The 18,707-nt window shown below is 47.5% G+C and overlaps 1 long non-coding RNA gene across 1 annotated transcript; it reads right to left on the bottom strand.

Moving 5' to 3' along the window:
* Positions 1-10,254: 10,254 nt before the first annotated feature.
* On the bottom strand, positions 10,255-15,956 carry LOC128142443 (uncharacterized). Its single transcript, XR_008235401.1, has 3 exons — positions 13,745-15,956; positions 12,869-13,013; positions 10,255-11,101 (listed from the first exon to the last, which is right to left on the bottom strand). It is a non-coding gene; the product is annotated as an uncharacterized LOC128142443 (long non-coding RNA).
* Positions 15,957-18,707: the final 2,751 nt, after the last annotated feature.

Genomic DNA, 18,707 nt, shown 5'->3' with positions numbered 1-18,707 from the left:
TGAGAAATGCAGTTCAGGAGTACCAGGTAGGGGCTCAGAGCGCTGTTTACTTCTGTTTGAGTTCAAAATCATAACCCCAACTGCACTGAGAGCCCTTCAGAATTCTTTGCAACATTGTGAATACACAGTCCAATAGATTAATATTTTGCCGCAATTTTTGGAGCTCAGCTAAAGGCATATTCAAAGACCCGGATATTCAGACGGTGGGTAGTCCCATCCCTGTTCAATAATGTCATGAAGCCCAGGAATAACCAGGATCTTGTGAGGAAATTCAATTGAAAGGGGGTCATAACCAGATGTTTGTCTGATCCATATATTCAATGAAGAAACTTTCTTGAGTTTCTTTTTTTGTTAGTTTGAAGCTCTCTTTTAGATCACAGTGCATCCTGTGCATCCCAGAGTACAACTTCATGCTTTTTTGGCATCATTAACAAGTTTTGGGGGAGGGTGGAGTAAGAGCATTTGTAAGATTTAAAGTTCTCATGTAATCATGGCTTATATAGAACACATGCATTTAAAATATAAACCCACACTTGTTTATAGTTTTGGTCTGAACTTAGTTGTTATTTAGGCCTTAATGGCCTAATGACATCACTCTAGATATTTGTGCAGATTTAAGCTAAATTAACAGAATTTAGCTTTTTATTTAAAAAAAAAAAGGGAACATGTGTGTCCACCATAGAAGTGATGATAAATCAAACTTTAAATTAGAAAATGCCAGTTCTATTTGCAGACATGCCAAGAGTTACATGAGAGTGAAGTCAATGTGCATATTCCTGAAGATTGCTTACAGTGATTTGCTTGTAGAATTTGCAAATATAATGATTTGCTCATTTGTTGATTGACAGTTAATACAGTACCCTGGCTAATACATTAGCCTTCCTTCCTCCAACCTGTGAGGTAAGGTAACATTAATGGAGGATAGGGAACAGGCAGAGTTGGGAGAGTAATTTGCCATCAATAATTTCTCTGATAAATGTTAGCTTTCTTTTTTTTTTTTTCTTCTGTTCACAAACTGTCCATGAATAGGCTATGATTAGAATTATGTGCTGAACAATTTCTGCCACTGTGTCACCATCTATCATGAACTTTTTTCTATGAATGTATGATTGACAAAGGTCAAGCAGCTTTGACTACACACATATGTTACATGGATTGTTTCTTTTCCATCATTGCATGGCAGGAAATCTCAGAGTAAAGCTTTCTGGAAAAACAGCTGTAAAAACAAATTCTGAGTCTGCCTGCTGATTGATTCAGTTATATTTTGCTGTTCTTTTAAGCTTTTCGAAGTGCATTACACATTCCCTTCCAAAAGATGTCATTCACAAAGAACCTGGTAGCTCTTCAGTTCAAAAGCTGAAGAAACTCATGAGCTCAAGTATAGAAGCCGTCAGACCCATCTTTCATGCCATTTAAAATGAACACTATTGTTCTTTGCCTAAGCACTCCAGACAATAACATTTTCTTGCAAATATATTTTAGAATCAGGGTTTACTATAGATTGGAAAGGACCTCTGGAGGTCTCTAGTTCAACCTCCCGCTCAAAGCAAGGCTAATTTCAAAGTTGGATCAGTTTGCTTGAGGTTCCCCCCAGCTGAGTTTAATATATCTAAGGATGGAGATACCACAGCCTCTCTGGGTAACCTGTTCCAGTGCTTAGGTATCTGCATTGTGAAAAATGTTTCCTTGCAAACAGCTGAAACTTCCCTCACTGCAGCCTGTGTCCGTTGCTTCTTGTCTTTTCACTGTGCACCCCTGAGAAGAATCTGGCTCCATCGTTTCTATAAGCACCCACTAGGAGTTACTAAAGTCTTCAGCTTTAATAAGGGCAAATATGAAACGCTGGAAGCAATACTTGTCTGTATAAGGTTATGTGCAAAGCTGAGTTACTTATAAAGTTAATAATTGGTATATTATGCTAGCTTCTAATGGGAAAATTCATCAGCACAGATGTCATTGAGATAGGACACATGAAAACATAAAAGTAAAGAAAGTAAACAGAGACATATTTAATGAATAGGATAGTTTCTATGTCTGTAATGGCTCTCATTACAGCAAAGTTCTCCTTCTCCCCTCCAAAATACCCAGCCCTCACCCCAGCTGCCACTTTTGTGTGTGCATTCAGTGCTCACATAACCTGTCTCAAGTATGCATGACTTTCTGCAATTTGCCAATGCATTAAAAGATTCCCATATAGAACATCACAGGAAAGGAAGAAAAACCCACCGTGTCCCATTGAAACTGCAGTGCATTTATTCTGTGGGAAGTAAATCTGCTCCATAGGCCATACCATATGCAATGTAATAGCAAGATAAATTCAGTGGTTTACACTAGTCACTGTAATGATTGTAATTGCCAGGAAGGATTTTTCAGATGAGATTAGCATAGACATTGGGGATATAGAGTTACAGTATTATGGCCTTTAATGGTACCAGTGGTGCACAGCACCTGACTATTACACACTGCCTACTTGTTGATGCTGGAGCCCTGAGGGACAAAGTTTACTAATGCAGGTTTAAGGCATGTGGGTGGTGGTTTTCCACCCCCTGAAGGCAGTATGAACACCAAGTTTAGCTGTCCAAAGGACTTCTCAGCAATCTGTCCCAGCTCCCCTTTCCCACACTGGGAACAGCAAGACCCCAGTATGGTCATTAACATTCAGATTTGTCTGTATAAAATTAGCTTTACTCTTTATAGGGCATACTTAGGAAAGGAGACCAAATCCCTCAGAAGGCATGCTTGGTTTGGTTATTGTTATCAGTACTGAGTTGTTCATTTCTGACAAGGCAAAGAATATACCAGTATCAAGTGGTTCATTTTCGCAAAGGCAAAGAATAAAACAACTGTTAAATACCAAAGCCCTTATTCTCCTGTGTGTGCTAACCTAGCCCTTCAAGGAAATTTTCGGCACATGTGTGTCACTAGCCAGACCCATTCTCATTACAGTACAGCTGTTTTAGTGCCTTTCCATAACCCTCATGGATCTCTCCGAGGCACCGAGTCAATACAGTAATTGTAAATGAACTGCTCTATCCAGCGCTCATATTAGGGGTCTTGTGATAGGTCTCATGGGTGAAAAGGATGTCATAGGCAGCGCAGTGCTGCTTGCTGGCTATTCGTGGATGGTGGGATGTCTATTGACAACCTTGAATCTGTTTTAACCACCACCATGAGCAGACAGACTAAGGGCCACCACTAGGACCAAGAGGGTATAAAGGTAGATTAAAGCAATCTCGATTCATACCAAATGGCTGTTGTGCTGAATTCAGACATCTGGAACAGAAGCTAAGACAATTTGTGTAATATTGTTGAGTGGAGGCACCAGAATACTTGGTCCTGGATACTTAAACTACAGCAACTGGTGTAAAACATTCTTTTCCAGCTCAATGGTGTCAAATGATTTCAGTTAGGTTCAAACCTAACTGGTATCTATTCCAGCTGATGCTGGCTTATGTTAAGCGTTGGGCACCTTCATTGCACTGTATGCTGATGTTAAATTATACTAAAAGAGGGGTTCTGTTAGCAGTCTGGCCATTGACTTTAATGGAATAGCTAATTTGATCATTTTAATTGTGAGTTGAGGCAAAGCAAGAGCATAAATGTTAAAATATCATTTTATGCCAGTAGAGAGAAAAGTTGACATTTACCTAAACCAAGGCCTAGATTGCTGAGAATGAAGGAGAGAGATAATGAGCAAGTGCAAAGGAAAATAGGAATGAAAAGGTGAGACAATCTGAAAGCTGACAAGACACTAGAAGGACATGACCTGGAGCCAGAGATGGCTGGAAAAGCCTTCAGGCGGGGACAAGATGAGAGGTTTTATGAAAAGGTTTTATGTGCTTCTTTAGTTAGGGAGGAAGAGTCTCAGTGCTGGAAAATGGAGCCTCTATTTCCTGCAGTTCTGAAACAAAGCATTGGATATCACACACACAACAATATCTCTGGATTCTCTTCTGAATGGAATTATTTCTGCATTTGTAAAGCTAAATTTGATCAAATTCCCACAGGAAGAGAAGCAGGCACACAGACTGTCTTTTTTTTTTAATAAATAAAGCCATAGTTTCATTGTGAGAGGCTAACAACTACAACAGGCTAACAACAATGTTAACAGAAAACAGGTTTCTAAGAGAGAAAGAAAAATGGGATTACGCAATCCCTTCAATACCAGAAGCAGAGCAGAATTACCAACGTACTGCAACTGCAAACCCTTCCGGCACCAAAGCACCTCCTCCTACACAGGTTGAGTTCTTCTTTTGCTTTAGCCATTGATTAGGTGAGTGGACTTCACATGAATCATCTAAATTCCCTAAGTGAACTCATGGTGCTGCTGAAATCAATGAGAATTTTACCATTGGTGTCTCTGGGGGACTAAGTGCTGGTATGCAATTTTGAAAAGGGGGTGTAAGAATATTTACTGACTTTGCAGGGATGTTAGTCACTCACTATTTGGTGTTCATTTAGCACTTGGATGGACATGGTGCTATGGGAACGCTGGCTACGTTTGAAGGTTGATCAACTCCTGCTTTACATAGCTTATGCTAGAGCCAGATTTTCCAAGCTTTTTTTTTTAAATCATTTTTGTCTTTATCAAGAAGAAAATCTGTGACGTGAATAATTGCAGTGGGCTGTGTCAATACCTTTGCCCAAAAGCTGAGAGGTCAAATCACCTTAAGAGCTGGAGCCTGATACTGTCATTCCCTTGCCAGACTTTACATGGGTCTGGGAAAGTTGCTGTTAATCAGTAACCTCACCAGGAGATCCGATATGATATCTGATGGAAATACAGAGCTGGAGGAAAGTATCTTCATAAGTAATTTCTCAGGTGAACACATTTCCTCACAAAGGAAATTCCCTGTTTCTTGTAAATTTAGTAGCAATACTGTAAAAAGAGAATCCTCGCCTCACATTAAAAATTTCTGTTCTTACCAATCCAGTAGAAAGAAATTCCCTGAGATCTTACAGTCTAGAAGACTGCTTTGATCATATATTAAAGATATATAATATCTGATAATTTTAGTGGTTTATCATCTGTGTAATTGGATGCATTGAATGAATTGGGCCAAATTCTCACCAGGTGTAAACTGACGTCGTTGGCAGCTTTGAAGCTGTGCATTTTCTCCAGTTTCTGTCAGCTAAAGATTTCAGTATGGCACTGAGATTATTGTGCAGTGGTTTGAAATCTCGTTTGTGTGCGCCTGGCCAGGGAGCAGTCTCAGGGAAATCTGGTCCCCATAGGTACTCGACAGAGGTACATGGGGAGGCAGATTTGACTCCTATTTATAGCCTTTGTGTCCACATTGCTTTTGATTGAGGTTTCTGATCTGCAGTTTTCCTGCGTGCTCCCAGTCAATGCTGCAATTTCTCTAAGATGCAGTTCTCTGTCTGTAAGATGAGGATAGTAATTCAGCACTGAATTTCTCCTCACTCAAGTGATGCAAGGAGAAATCCATTAATGTGAGGCATTTAGGTAATAGAGTAATGGTGGCTACGAGCATCACAAATACCTGGGTCTAGTCCTGCAGAGGGATGCATTCTTATATTTATATGGAGATAAGAGCCATGTTTTTCTATCTGCTACCAAATCATTTGATGTTCTGTGTTGAAGAAGTACAAGACAGAGAAATAAATATCCTAATTGCAGTTCCAGAGAAGAATCATGTGGAAATAAAGAACGGAAAATCGGAAAGTGCTGTTTTAACTTCTGTTGTCATTTGCTCTGCTAAGATATGGGAAGGTTTTGAAAAATAAAAGTGCTGTTCTGTGGCTCCTGCTCTCCCTCTGTAATCATTCCCTCTCCTTTGCTGTAAAGCATCGTGACAGTGTGGCAGTTAATAGTGATATTACATAGAATTAAATTCTCCCTCCCTCCTCAGGTCCCTCAGACTCTGCTCCAGGTCAGGTCTGGAGCTCCTGTCCCATTCCTTAACCACACAAGTTGTGCTAGGATGGATTTAATGACATATTCATAATAGATACTTTGGACTAAATCCTAAACGTCTTTTCATTCTTTCTTAGACTCTGCTCATGCAAACTCCCAGTGAAACCAGCCATTTCCACCAAACCCAGACTTTTGATTTACCAGACCTCAAGACACACAAAGAATCAAGCATCTGCCCTACGTGATATTTGGTTATGGCATCAGGTTATAGGTTCTTCTTCCCATATGTGAAGAAACTGAGGGCCAGAGCAGTGCAGAGAGTTGCACCATGCTGTACAGTCACCCTGTGCAGAGCCAGGAACACAGACCTATGGTGGCATCCCACGAAGAGCATCCAGAACTTTTGGCTTGTGTCATGGCAGAAGTGATTTTTAGTGACAGCTTGCATGAGCTGGTGGCATTGGGGGTCAGCAGGCAAACTGAACCCAGGAAAGTGAAAGGCATGGAAATAGGTATGGAGTCAGGAGAGGAAGAACAAAATAAACAGAGCATGAGGGCCAGAGTAACTGCAAGGTGGGAGTAGAATTTGGACGATGGCGGAGGATGTGATAACAGATGAGGCTGCTATAAGAAGCCTCAACTATTAGTAGTGTATCAGTCTTCTGTTTTACTTAGCAGTGTGCTGGAAAGTGTGATGAATTCAGTCTTGTGTAGCTTGTGGAAAGGCAGCTCTACGTACATTTGAAATGCAGGAGATGCCACGATCTGGAGTGGATCTCAGCCCCTGTTTTATCTTGCACACCTGACATATTTACTGTTGAAGGAAGCCTGCAGCAGGAAATGGAGTGCGGTTTATTTCACAATGTTTATATGAAAAACATTCAATCATATGCCCTGCTGTTCATACAGTTGCTAAGAGGATGAGATTGATAGTAAGTGGTCTTATGAAGCTATCAAGCAGCTTCATATTCAGGGCTCAGATTCCTGCCTTTTCAATCTGCCCAAAACAGGCCTTTTCAGGACTTTCTAATCTGCCCAATGGGACTTTTCAATCTGCCAGAAATTATTATCCTTGCCAAAACATGATCTTCAGGGAAAATCACAAAGTCCCAACCCCCTCCTTCCCCATCTCCTTTGCCTGACTCAGCAGGCCAGAAATACCATTTGCCATTTTCTCATAGACTTTTGACCTGTAACTCTTGCCTGCTATTTAATGTAGCTTTAGAGCAGGTTCAGTGAGGAAGAGCTCAGCAGTGCCCCGAGCACACACGCTGGAGAGCCAAGGCCAGCTCCAGCCACGCTACTTGGCCAACGCTAACCACAAGCTTTTTGCTAGCCAAGCGACATTGCCCGGGGGTGTGAGGAGGTGTGAACCGTGACTGTCTAGCTATGCTGGCACCAAGTCCTAAAAGCAGTGCGGTTATATGGCTAAAGCTGTGTGCTGCAAGCAGACAGCTTGTTTTGCTGATGGGGAAAAGCTACTAAGCTTGTGCAAAGCTCTGCTTTGCAGGCAGGCGTCTGCGGATACTTGCAAAGATGCTTTGCCACTATAGTTTAGCAGTGGGGAAATGCATCTAGAGTAGACATAAAATTAATCCTGGGGAAAGTCTATTTAAACAGCAATTTTCCCTCCTGAACAGTGTATGCTGAGCAGTCTTTTCAGAATGGTGGGAAGGGTTGTTTGGGAGGTGCGTTAGGGTTAATGCCCCTCAGCTATCAGCACACACAAGGATTCTCCAGCTGCACTTAGGGAGACAGGGATCAAAAAACTGAGGAGCTGGTGGAGCTCTGGCTTTTTTTTCCCTCACACCGTCAGCTTGACGCACAAGCACAAGCAAAAGTCTCTGCAGTGTTACGTCCATGCAAGAAAAAAGCCTTAGCAAGAGATGAGCTCAGAAATCTTCAAGGCACGATACCTGTTGGAAACACAATTCGGGTCTGAGAGCCCACTTTATTCTGCCAGTACAGTGGTAACTTCACTGAACATAATGTGCCTTTCCCAAGAATCCCCTGGATTTTGAACACTGCATGACAGACTATCTGCCCCCCTGGGGAAACTAAAATGCGGGTGCTATCTGTTCCCTCCTCTGCGTTGTTGCCTTCAAGAAAAAATGCCAAGACGATTCAGCCAGAGTCTCCAGACAGCTGGAAAAGTTGCAGACACAGCTGAAGTGGACATTGATAAACATTTTCTGCAATTCTGACTGCAATTTTTTTCTGCCTAGTGCCAAATGGCTGATTGCACCAACCATCTCCCTCCTAACACCACATCCTCAGCTCCTAATTCCTCTGTCCACTTCCTTGCTCAGTCCCCCACACCTTCTTTCCAGTCTGCTTTTTCCCCCCATCTAGGTTAGATCAGCTGCATCACAACCATCACTGTCATACTGTTCGCTCTCTTTGTGCATTCTGCCCCTACCACTGATCTTTTCTGTCTTGCACATGTATATTGTGAGCCATCAGTGGCAGCCATCCCTAGTCTTGGCTGGTCCTTCAAGATGGCCCTGCTGAACCTGGTGAGCAGTCGGGCATCTCTAAACCTACTAGTAAGCATAGTTTTTCAACTCCTACCTCAGCAACTTAAATGGAGCATGGATTATTAAGCAAAGCTATGGGTCTCGGACTGATGTGACACCATGCAGGTATAAAGGCAGTAGCACCGTGAGAATCCTAACTCACCGTTTTTGGTAGCCAAGAGAGACAAAACCACAGAAAGTCTCACTGTTTAGGTATTATTACAACCTTATTCAGTCAGCCAGACTGGCCTGTACTAAGCAACCACAAGGAAGAAATGCTGTCCCAAAGTACTGCTGTATGACAGTTAGGATATAGCAACCTGCATTTGGTTCATACTCTGCCACTAATTCATTTGTTGAGCTTGTAACCATATAACAATGCTGTGCTTCAGAGCAACCACCTGCAAACTGAGTGTAGTACTTACTGAATCACAGGCATGTTGTGAGGCTTCATCAATCAACTGTGGTTTTAAAGGACTCTCAACTCCTGGCCCAAAAGTGTAAATCATCATAATTTATGTCCTTGTTAGAAATTTTTTATACAAGTCTTTGTCCTATTCTTTTCTCATAACAAATGTACACCAGGTCAATTCTCAGTGGGTTACTCCTGACTTAAATGTGTGTAACAAAGCTGAGAATCAAATCCCTCATCTTCAACCAGAGGAAGGCTGTTAATACTATAGCCATTTACACACCCTCGAAAATGGAAGCTATTTAAAAGCTTTATTTGACTTCAACAGCAGGAAAATGTGCACCTCACTTTCCTCAGCATCAATCCTTTTCAAAGCATATTGTGTGTTTACAAGCTGTCTTGAGCACTGAAATTGATTTTAGAGCTGGGCAGTTATTAAAGGTTCATTTTCCCTCCCTCCTCCAGTTTCAAAATAAGTGATAATATGAAGTGGTGGTAAATTCTCTCCATGAGATGGTACTGCCTTTGCCCTGACTCTGAGTTTCTCAGGAAAGGTTTTCACTAGAGTATATATCCTGCTTGATCTCTACAAGTAAAACTATAATCTTCCTTTCAAAGAAAGAGTTTAGCCTTGTGTGTATGTACAGGTTGGAATTTATTTTGGAAAATAGCTGTAAGAGGCTCTGGCACAGCTAAATGTAATTGAATTAGCTGGGGTTTAAGATATTGCTATGCTCTTACTTCCATTTCAACACAGTCAGATACAGTAATAACAATATTTAGCATCAATTTCTTAATTACTAGTTAGTCCAGTCACTGCCTGATTTTGGTGAGATAAAGCTGACACTTCCAGCACGTCTGTGGAGAAGAAGGGATGATGCTGTTCTTCCACTTGCTCTACAACAGATTGGCTTGCTTGGTCCTAGTCTGTTCTAGGTACATTCCAAAGGTGCACCCACAATTGGAGTATTCAGACCTTGGACCACTGAGACAGGTTTGCAAGAGATGCCAGTGGAAGCAGTGGGGACACCCCACAGGATGTCCATCTTCATTTGTGGAAGGTCTAGACTAAGGCTGCAGCTGGATACCCCACCTGCCACATGCTTTCTCTATGGCTTTGGTAAATCTCTCTGTTCCCTACCTGAAAAATGGTTTATGCAGGAGGAAAATGTTGGCTGGAAACAGTTTTTCCATTACTGGGAGGTGGTCAGGTCATACGTGATGGGAAGAGAGGCCAGAAAAAATGTTAGAACAAAATGCACTCTGAAAACTATGGAGGTATCTGAAGGGTGAGTGTATTCATGTGTCCTCAAACAGGAAAAAAACAGAAGGAGGTGTGGAAGAGCCCACTCAATCTCTTTCAAATAAAAAGGATGTGTATACATCAACCATCTATTCAAAGGAGATAAAAGCTAGGTTCTGCTGCTCATGCAGTCAACACAGAGAAGTAAGGTAAACCAGCACATTTTATTCAGCCTTATTTTAAATATTCCAAGCAATATGGAGTCTTTTCTTCTGGACAAGACAATTCTACAGCAAATACTCATGATAGCTCCTATTTTCCCTTTACAGTGGCATTCCATTAGTAACAGTTGTAGCTTACTGCACTAGCCAGGAAGCCCCCTAAGCAATTGATTTCCTTCTTCAGTGGTGATTTTAACAAAATGCACACTTCCACAAATTCATTCAGAATTTGTTGCATCAAAACACAGTACCCATTGCTACAGGTAGACGTCTCTCGCAGCGCTCTGGATCTTTGTGGCTCCGTTACCTTTGGTGATGATGGAGAAGGCTGTACCAGTACAGGGATTTTCCTTTCTACTTTGCCAGGTTCTCAAAGACTTATTCTTATTCAGGGTTATTCAGTTTTGGTACACAAGGTAGTCATCTAAAGTACACATCAAATATTACATTGAGGCATCTGCTGCAGTAAATGCAAAAGCGACAGTCACACTGTGAGCATTTGGTAATCTACAAATAGATCTGGAAGTCACATTGGCTCTGGAAACTTAGGCGGAGTCAATTCAGTAACAAATGCATCAATAATCAACACCTTTGCTGTATTAATTTCTGCAAGGCAGCTTGTTCCTCTACAGTGTGCCTACAAGATGTGCATACATTACCATCAGTGACTGATGCTGTCCCCTTAGCTGCTCATGTTTAATGAAAGCTTTGTGCCTATATATAAATTTGTGTTTGAGTGAAACATCTTCCAAATCCTTCACAGCAGTCCTGGAAGAGACCTTTGGCTTGTATATTGAGAAGTGAACTCACCCTTTCTGCCATGCACAAGCTCTGCAGAATAAAAATTATACATGAATATAAAAATAGAACAGAAGAGACTATTTAGGTTGGACCAGATGCTCACATTCCTGCCACCTAGGTGGATTTAATATTAGTGAGTGTGGGAAAAATACAAAGCGTAGGTCTGATCCTGTTCTTTTTTCTCCCACGTGTGAACTTGCTTCACACAAGCACCCTCTCCCTAAGTCAATGAGACTTTTTGTGCAGGTTTTCTGTCACTGCTGATTACTTTCAAGAGGACTGTCATGTTGCAGACACAGGGGGGATGGAGGCAAGAATTAAAGCATCTGTCCCCTGTTCTACCTTCTTCTGCATAAACACTGCTTGAGGAAGGGAACACTATTGAATCATTTGATACCTGCCTCAGCGTATCCAACAGAGGTTGCACTCCTTTGAACATCAATGGGAAAAAGGTACAAAGAATAAAACGACAGCTGCACAGGGAAGGTTCCCTCCTCCATCATTTGTGCGAGCTACTGCTTTAAGGACACGGGTGTATTCACCTTGTAACCTGAGCTCGGCTTCTTCTCGCACTCAGCCAAGTAAGTCCATGGTCCATAAACACTTCTGTGACTGTGCAAATGCACACAGCTGGTGGAAGCAAAGGACGTGAAGAAAGCTTGTGAAGCTAAAGGGAAATTGGGCTCCTCACAATCCAGTCTCTAATACTTGTCATGATAATCCTCGCATTCTTGATAATAGCCTGATCCAAAGGCCACCAGAGCTGATACATACGGCTATGATAGGCTCTGAGTCAGGCATTGCATTTTTAAACTGAGACACTTCCCAGTTCTTAAAATTGCAACATTTACCTTGGTGCTGCAGCTGCATTGTGAAGGACTGTCTTCATTCATGGTCAGATCATTTAATGAATGAGTTTTGTAGACTTGCAGGGATGAATTTTTATGGGGGATCTCTGGTGAGATAGTCTTAATCACTGAAATTGCAGTGTTTTTCTTATGCATTGCCAGTCTCGCTGGGTGTTGGAATTGCTACAGATCTGAAGCACTCCTCTCATGTGAACAGCATGGCAACAACTACTCCTTGTGTGGGACCACCTTCCATGAATAATTGCCTGTTGTCACTCAAAAGAATATCCACAGCAAATTTCAGCACCCATCAGGTGCTGATACGTATCTTTTGCTTCCTTAGGGCATGCAGCCCCGTTGAGGACAATGCCTCGTATGGATCTTTTACTGTAGTAATCCAAAGAAACCCCCCAAAGGGCTGGAGACACTTTATAGGGCAAAGTGAGCCAGGGCTACACCTCTGCCTTGCTCACCTGTACACAAGGAGCCTCTTACTCTTTATTGCCGTGGCAGACAGATGGGGAAGCCACACAGAGCTGTCACGTTAGGCCCCTGCATGGGGTACAGTGGTCAAAAATGGGGCTACCTTCTTGAACTTCAAAGTCTCTGCCGAACCATGAGTGGCATAGAGAAATTGCACAGTTTGCTCTCTCTTCCAGCACAGGGGCTGGGGACCATTGGAGGAAGCCTGGTGTGAACAAATTAAAGGGAGTGCTCTTCCTGCTCTAAGGAACAGATCCATTGAACTCCTCCTTAGCGGAGGATGAGAATTTTTGCTGAGGATGCAAAAATTTTCCTGGATTCAGGAAGAGAGAGGACAAGTGCTTGGGAGAAAGATCCATCATGGGTCACTTAATAGAGCAACTAAGTGAGGCTCAGAAAATCCCCTGAATTAAAATAGTCTGAGGTTGGGAGAGTATTTAAGGACCTGAAAAAGAATCACACATACTTGTTCTGTTTGCATTTCTCCCTCATGTCTGCTACAGCCTCTGCAGAAGAGAAACTTCTGGGCTAAATGAACCTTGGCCCTGAACCAGAACTGCCATTCTGACCATCTTCGTGCCACTGTTTCAAGAAAATGGTTTCTTGATAACCTGTGTAGAAAAATAAATAGGTTAGCTCTTTTTCTTTCTAGTTTTGATCATGTTTTTCGGTTATTTTTTCTGGTTTGGGGGCTTTTTTTCCTTATCTGGTTTGTTGGGACTCCTGTGGTTCAGCTGGAAGATGGCTCATGGATTGGCAGCTCTCAGCCCCTTCTTGAAGAGAGAGACATTAGAGCTCTCTCAAGAAGCACCTCTCGACAGGTCAACAGAAGCGAATGGAGAGGTCCACAAAAGCAACTCGGGAGCCAGTTGCCTTGCAGCTAGCTCTTGCTTTCGTTGCAGAGTGAACTCAAGGTAAAACAGGAGAGCTGCTATAACACAACAGCACCCACACACTCTTACCTTGAATGTGGGAGACTTCTAACTCTCATTGGCTTTTTGTGGAGAGAGTAGGTGAAATGTTGGGTTAGCACAGCTGCCAGCAGCCAGGGCAACCACTACACAGCTCAGGGCTGTTTTCCAGCCTGCTTGCTCTCCCTCAAGTTAGACTAAACTGAGAGGAGCTAAGAAATCTGTTGACACTTCGAGTTAACCTTCCTTTTGGTGACTAAACAAGGTTTGCTGCTTCAGTAGCTCTATCAACAATCAATAGGTCTATCAACAACAGAATAAAAGACTTTTTTTTTTTTTTTACCTTATGGAGAAAACTTTCGGCCAGGAAAGATCTTTTTAGCCACCTCTATCTATATTAAAGAGAGAAAAGCTCTTCACTCATCCCTTACCCCTCTAATCCTTTCCATGCCAGCTTTACAAAGATATATTTTCTAGATTCTTCATCTTTATGGTTTCCTTTTCTTTCAGTCATGCTGTACACCCTGGGTCCCAATCCTGCACTGAGGCAGACAACGAACTTTCTGTTCCTGGGTGTATGTGTCTTTGCCTCTCACTTGGGTGATGCCAGCTCAGCCTGGTGCTCCAGAAGAGCCCAAGAGCTGAGCCATAGATCATCCTGTCCAACGTCAATCCTTCTCCCTGAAGTTTGCTTGACTGCTCTGCTGTAGATGGAAAGATTGAAGGACACGTCTTTTTGGACATTATTTGCTCTGTGGTTCAAATATGGACTTCTGTTGGTGAGTCTGGATGAGCAAAGACTGGTTCTCAGAGGTGGATACTTTCTTGGCAACAAGGTCAGCATAAAAGAAGAAAAACCCAAATTCTTGTAGATATAAATTGATGTTTAAAAAATGACTGTGATTTTTTCTCTAAGCAATGTTGAAACCTTTGCAAGTACACAGAACTACAAATACTTCCAGTTCCACAACGCCAGCAAAATGCTAATACTCAGATTATTTCTCCAGAAAGCACTACATCAATCCGCAGCTTGACACTGCAGCCTGATCAGAGGAAGGCTGCAAGCTCATGGCCGTGCCTATACCCTCCATGACTGTCACGCTACTCTGTGCCCTGAAGTCCCACGGAGACCTCATCCCTTCCCAGCTGCCCACAGGCTCCACTTTGATCCCACGCTAACCACCACTTTCCAGCTAAAGGTTAATTACTCCAGGGGACATTTCCATCCAAGCTGTTGCCTGCAGGTTGCAATCCCTGCCCGAGTGCTATTTTTAGACCAGCTCCTTCGTTGCTATTGATCCCAGTCACCCTCCGTTAATTAGATACACACAACACACACAGCATTTGCAACTCATTTATCAATTCCGTTCAGCACCTCCCTCCCCTGAGATGTAATTTGGAGCCCTCCTTGAATCATGCTATTGATCTTTCCCAGCAACTTTGCTATAGGATTCTCTGTGTTGCAAGCTATTTATAGATTCTTCTTCTCCTGCTCTCCCTTGGGGAATCAGAAATGGGCAATGGTAATCAGACTTCTATTTTTAAGGAGTTGATCGAAACCAGATATTTCCTCTTTTCTCCTTCTTTCCCCTCCTTCCCCCTGTTGCTGTTCTGTACAGGCTTCCTTCAGCAGGCAAGACCTTCCTGCTCCACGTGGTGCTGTAAGGACTCTGGTAATGCTGAGGTGATGTGATGCAGAATTTGCCCTGGGTGAAATCTTGTTTGCTGAATTAATGAATTCCTCCTCCTCCCTGCATCCAAGAGTTTCACAAAGGGCTTTGTGACCTGTTTTGTCTGCTCAGCTTGAGGTACACCTTTCAGAGGGCTTCAGCCTCGGAGACTGCCTTCTCAGCCTGCAGATTTGATCCATTTGCAAGGCGCTGGGTTCCCATTGCCCCCTTGTATCTCAGGAAGCGCATCCAAAGGCCTTAGAAAATTCATAGTCAGGAGTGAAATAGATGGAGTTGCTTCTAGCGATGGAGGATGACAGTAACAAGCCCTGGGGTCCTAGGATTTGAGAAAGACCTAAAACGAGGGAACGTCACCTGAGGCTCAGAAAAGTCAGAAGCAGCTCAGCCTTCATTGAGTAATGTTGAAAATCCCAGCTCTAATGCAGGAGGAGGCCTACAGTTACCAGGGGCAAGGTGACACCAGAAGGGACAGTGTTGTCTCAGGGCGTACATGAAAGCAGCCCCAGGCTTCTGTGGTAACACCTGCTGCTGAAAATCTGATGGTGAAGTGGGAGAGAGGTGTGCCAGGAGGAGCTGGGCGGGATGTGGGGAGCGGCCCTGGTCCGAAGCCTTGGCTTCACAGTGGGCCCGGAGCACCAGCAGTGGGGATTGCAGCCCCCCCAGCAGGGTGGTGGCTCAGGAGTCACGGGGCTGAGCCGCGTGGAGCAGGGCTGGCTCCTCTGAGCCACTGGGAACATGGCAGCGTGTGTGCGTCGTCTGTGAGGATCCGCGTGTGTGCCTGTGCTTGGGGAGGTTGTGCTGTCGTTGGTGAAGGGGCTGCGTGCGGACGGCTGTGGTGTGGTTGCGGAGTACGTGTGCGGCTATTTGTTGCGCGGCCTGCTCTGGCGTGTGTGATGCTGTGGTGTGTTTGGCCGCGGACTGGGGGGACTGTGGTGAGCTGTGTGGAGGTCAGAGTGTGTGTGGGGCTGTGTGTGTATGGAGCGGGGAAGTCACGATGTGAAGCTGTGGTGTGCGTGGCTGCGTGTGTGTGTGGAGGGAGGGCTGTTTTGTGTGGAGCTGTGGTGTGTGGCGCTGTGGTGTGTGGGGCTGTGGTGAGCTGGGTGGTGTGTGGAGGTCAGTGTGCGTGTGGAGCTGCATTGTGTGTGGAGGGGGGGTCATGATGTGACGCTGTGGTGTGCGTGGCTGTGTGTGTGTGTGTAAGGAGGGCTGTGGTGTGCGTGGCTGTGGTGTGTGGGGCTGTGGTGAGCTGTGTGGAGGTCAGAGTGTGTGTGGGGCTGCGTGTGTGTGGAGGGGGGAGGTCATGATGTGACGCTGTGGTGTGCGTGGCTGCGTGTGTGGAGGGGGGGTTGTGTGTGGGGCTGTGGTGAGCTGGGTGGTGTGTGGAGGTCAGTGTGCATGTGGAGCTGCATTGTGTGTGGAAGGGGGAAGTCATGATGTGGAGCTGTGGTGTGCGTGGCTGTGTGTGTGTGTGTAAGGAGGGCTGTGGTGTGCGTGGCTGTGGTGTGTGGGGCTGTGGTGAGCTCTGTGGAGGTCAGAGTGCGTGTGGGGCTGCGTGTGTGTGGAGGGGGGAAGTCATGATGTGAAGCTGTGGTGTGCGTGGCTGCGTGTGTGGAGGGGGGGTTGTGTGTGGGACTGTGGTGAGCTGGGTGGAGGTCAGTGTGCGTGTGGGGCTGCGTGTGTGTGGAGGGGGGAGGTCATGATGTGAAGCTGTGGTGTGCGTGGCTGCGTGTGTGGAGGGGGGGTTGTGTGTGGGGCTCTGGTGAGCTGGGTGGTGTGTGGAGGTCAGTGTGCGTGTGGAGCTGCATTGTGTGGAGGGGGGAGGTCATGATGCGAAGCTGTGGTGTGCGTGGCTGCGTGTGTGTGTGGAAGGAGGGCTGTGGTGTGCGGAGCTGCGGTGTGTGGGGCTGCGTCCGTGTGGAGTGGTGAGGGCACGATGTGAAGCTGTGGTACGTGTAGCTGTGTGTGCGCGTGGGGCCCGCGGTGTGTGAAGCTGAGTGCGTGTATGGCCGTGCGTGCGCGGAGCTGGGGGAGGGGGGCGGTGGTCTGTGGAGCTGTGCTGCGTGAGGTAGACCTCAGCGTGGGGCCGCGGTCCCCCGGGGCGGGCGCAGCGCTACCTGAGGCGCAGCCCGCCCCGGCCCTGTGCGCCGTCCCGCCCGCTGCCGCCTCCAGCACGGGGCGCGGCGGGGGGGGGGGGGTGGAAGGGGCAGCCCACCTGCCCCGGCCGTTACCCGCCGCTCGGCCCGAGGGCGGGAACGCCCGGCGCCCGCCCCGCTCCGGGCTGGCCCTGAGGGAACGCCAAGAGCCCGCCCCGCCCCGCCGCCGCCACTAGAACCGCCCGGCCCCGCTCGGCGGCCGGGGCGTGGCCAAGCCCGGGGGAGGCGGGAAAGAGCCGCGCCGGGGGAAGCTCCGCGGCTTCTCCCTGACAGGGCGGCGGCGACGGGGTTAACCCGCTCCCCGCGGCGGGCCGGGCCGAGCTCCCGCCTCCCGTGCCGGCGCCGGAGCAGACACACATTCACACTCACACACACTCACACGCGCGCAGGCGATGGCTGAGGGGCGCGGGCTCGATTTTCCCCGAGATGATGTCAAGAGCTTGGGAGAAGGAGGAGGACGGTTGCTCTTTTTCTTAACGGCTTTGTTCTAAAATCATCCTAAATAAAGCAGCCCCAGCCCCGTGCGCCGGGGGAGCAGCCGTGAAAGTAGCTTTTTTTTTTTTTTCCTTTTTTCCCTTTTTTTTTTTTTTTCTCTCTCCAATTTTTCTCCTCATCTCTGGCTTTGTGTCCGCCTGGGGCCGAGTCCCCCCTCCCCGCGCTCCCGGGCCGCTCTCTTCCCCGGGGAAGCCGCCGGCTTTTTTCCGCTCCTCCCCGGCAGCCCGAGGCCGCAGGCAGCTCCCGCCGCCGTCCCGCCCCGCCGCTGCCCCGGGCAGGTGCTCGGCGGCTGCCGGTTCGCCCGGCGGACGCCTCCTCGCTGCCCTCCCGCCTCCCCCGCCCGCCCGCCGGCCGGGGCGGCTCCGCGCCGCTCCTCCCCGCTCGGCGCGGCTCCTGCGGGGCGCTGGCTCCCCGCCGCCAGGGCCACGCCGGCGGCCCGGCGCCCCCGCCTCCCGCCGGAGCGGCGGCGCGGCCCGCCGCGCCCGGGGATGCTGCCCCCAACTCCCCGCCCGCCGCCTGACACCGCCGCCGCCGCCCTCGCCCTCGCCGCGCCGGACGCCGCTCCGCTGCCCGCGCCGCGGCCACCTGCAGCAGCCCGGCTCCCCGCCGCCCTCCTCGCACCGCGGCGGAAGGAATAAAGCGCCCAGCCCGTCCCGACCCGCCCGGCCGGCGCTCCCCGAGGCAGCCGGGGCCGGGGCGGGCCGGGCCCCCGCGGGCCGCCCCCGACGGCCGGAGCCCGGACGCCCTCCCCTGCCGCCCCCCACCCCCGCAGCCCTCCCCGCGGATGGGCGCGCTGCCGCCGCCCGGCCCCCCCCGGCCCCGCCGCGCCGCCTGAAGAAACTTGGGACGGCGGCGGCCTCCGCCTCCCCGCCGCGCCCCGCCCGGGCTGCGGGGGAGCCTTCCCCGCGCCGCCGCCCCAAGTTCGCGGGGGGACCCGTCCGCCGCAGGACTCCGGCCCGGGGCCGCCGGCCCCTCGGCGGGGCGCCGCCGCCCAGCGCCCCCTTCCCGCGGCGGGGACCCCCTGCCCCTGGCCTCGGTGCTGGGGAGGAGCTGGG

This window comes from Harpia harpyja, chromosome 5 (genome assembly GCF_026419915.1).
Source record: "Harpia harpyja isolate bHarHar1 chromosome 5, bHarHar1 primary haplotype, whole genome shotgun sequence".
Taxonomy (NCBI): Eukaryota; Metazoa; Chordata; class Aves; order Accipitriformes; family Accipitridae; genus Harpia; species Harpia harpyja.
This window is presented reverse-complemented; position numbering and strand designations above follow the sequence as displayed.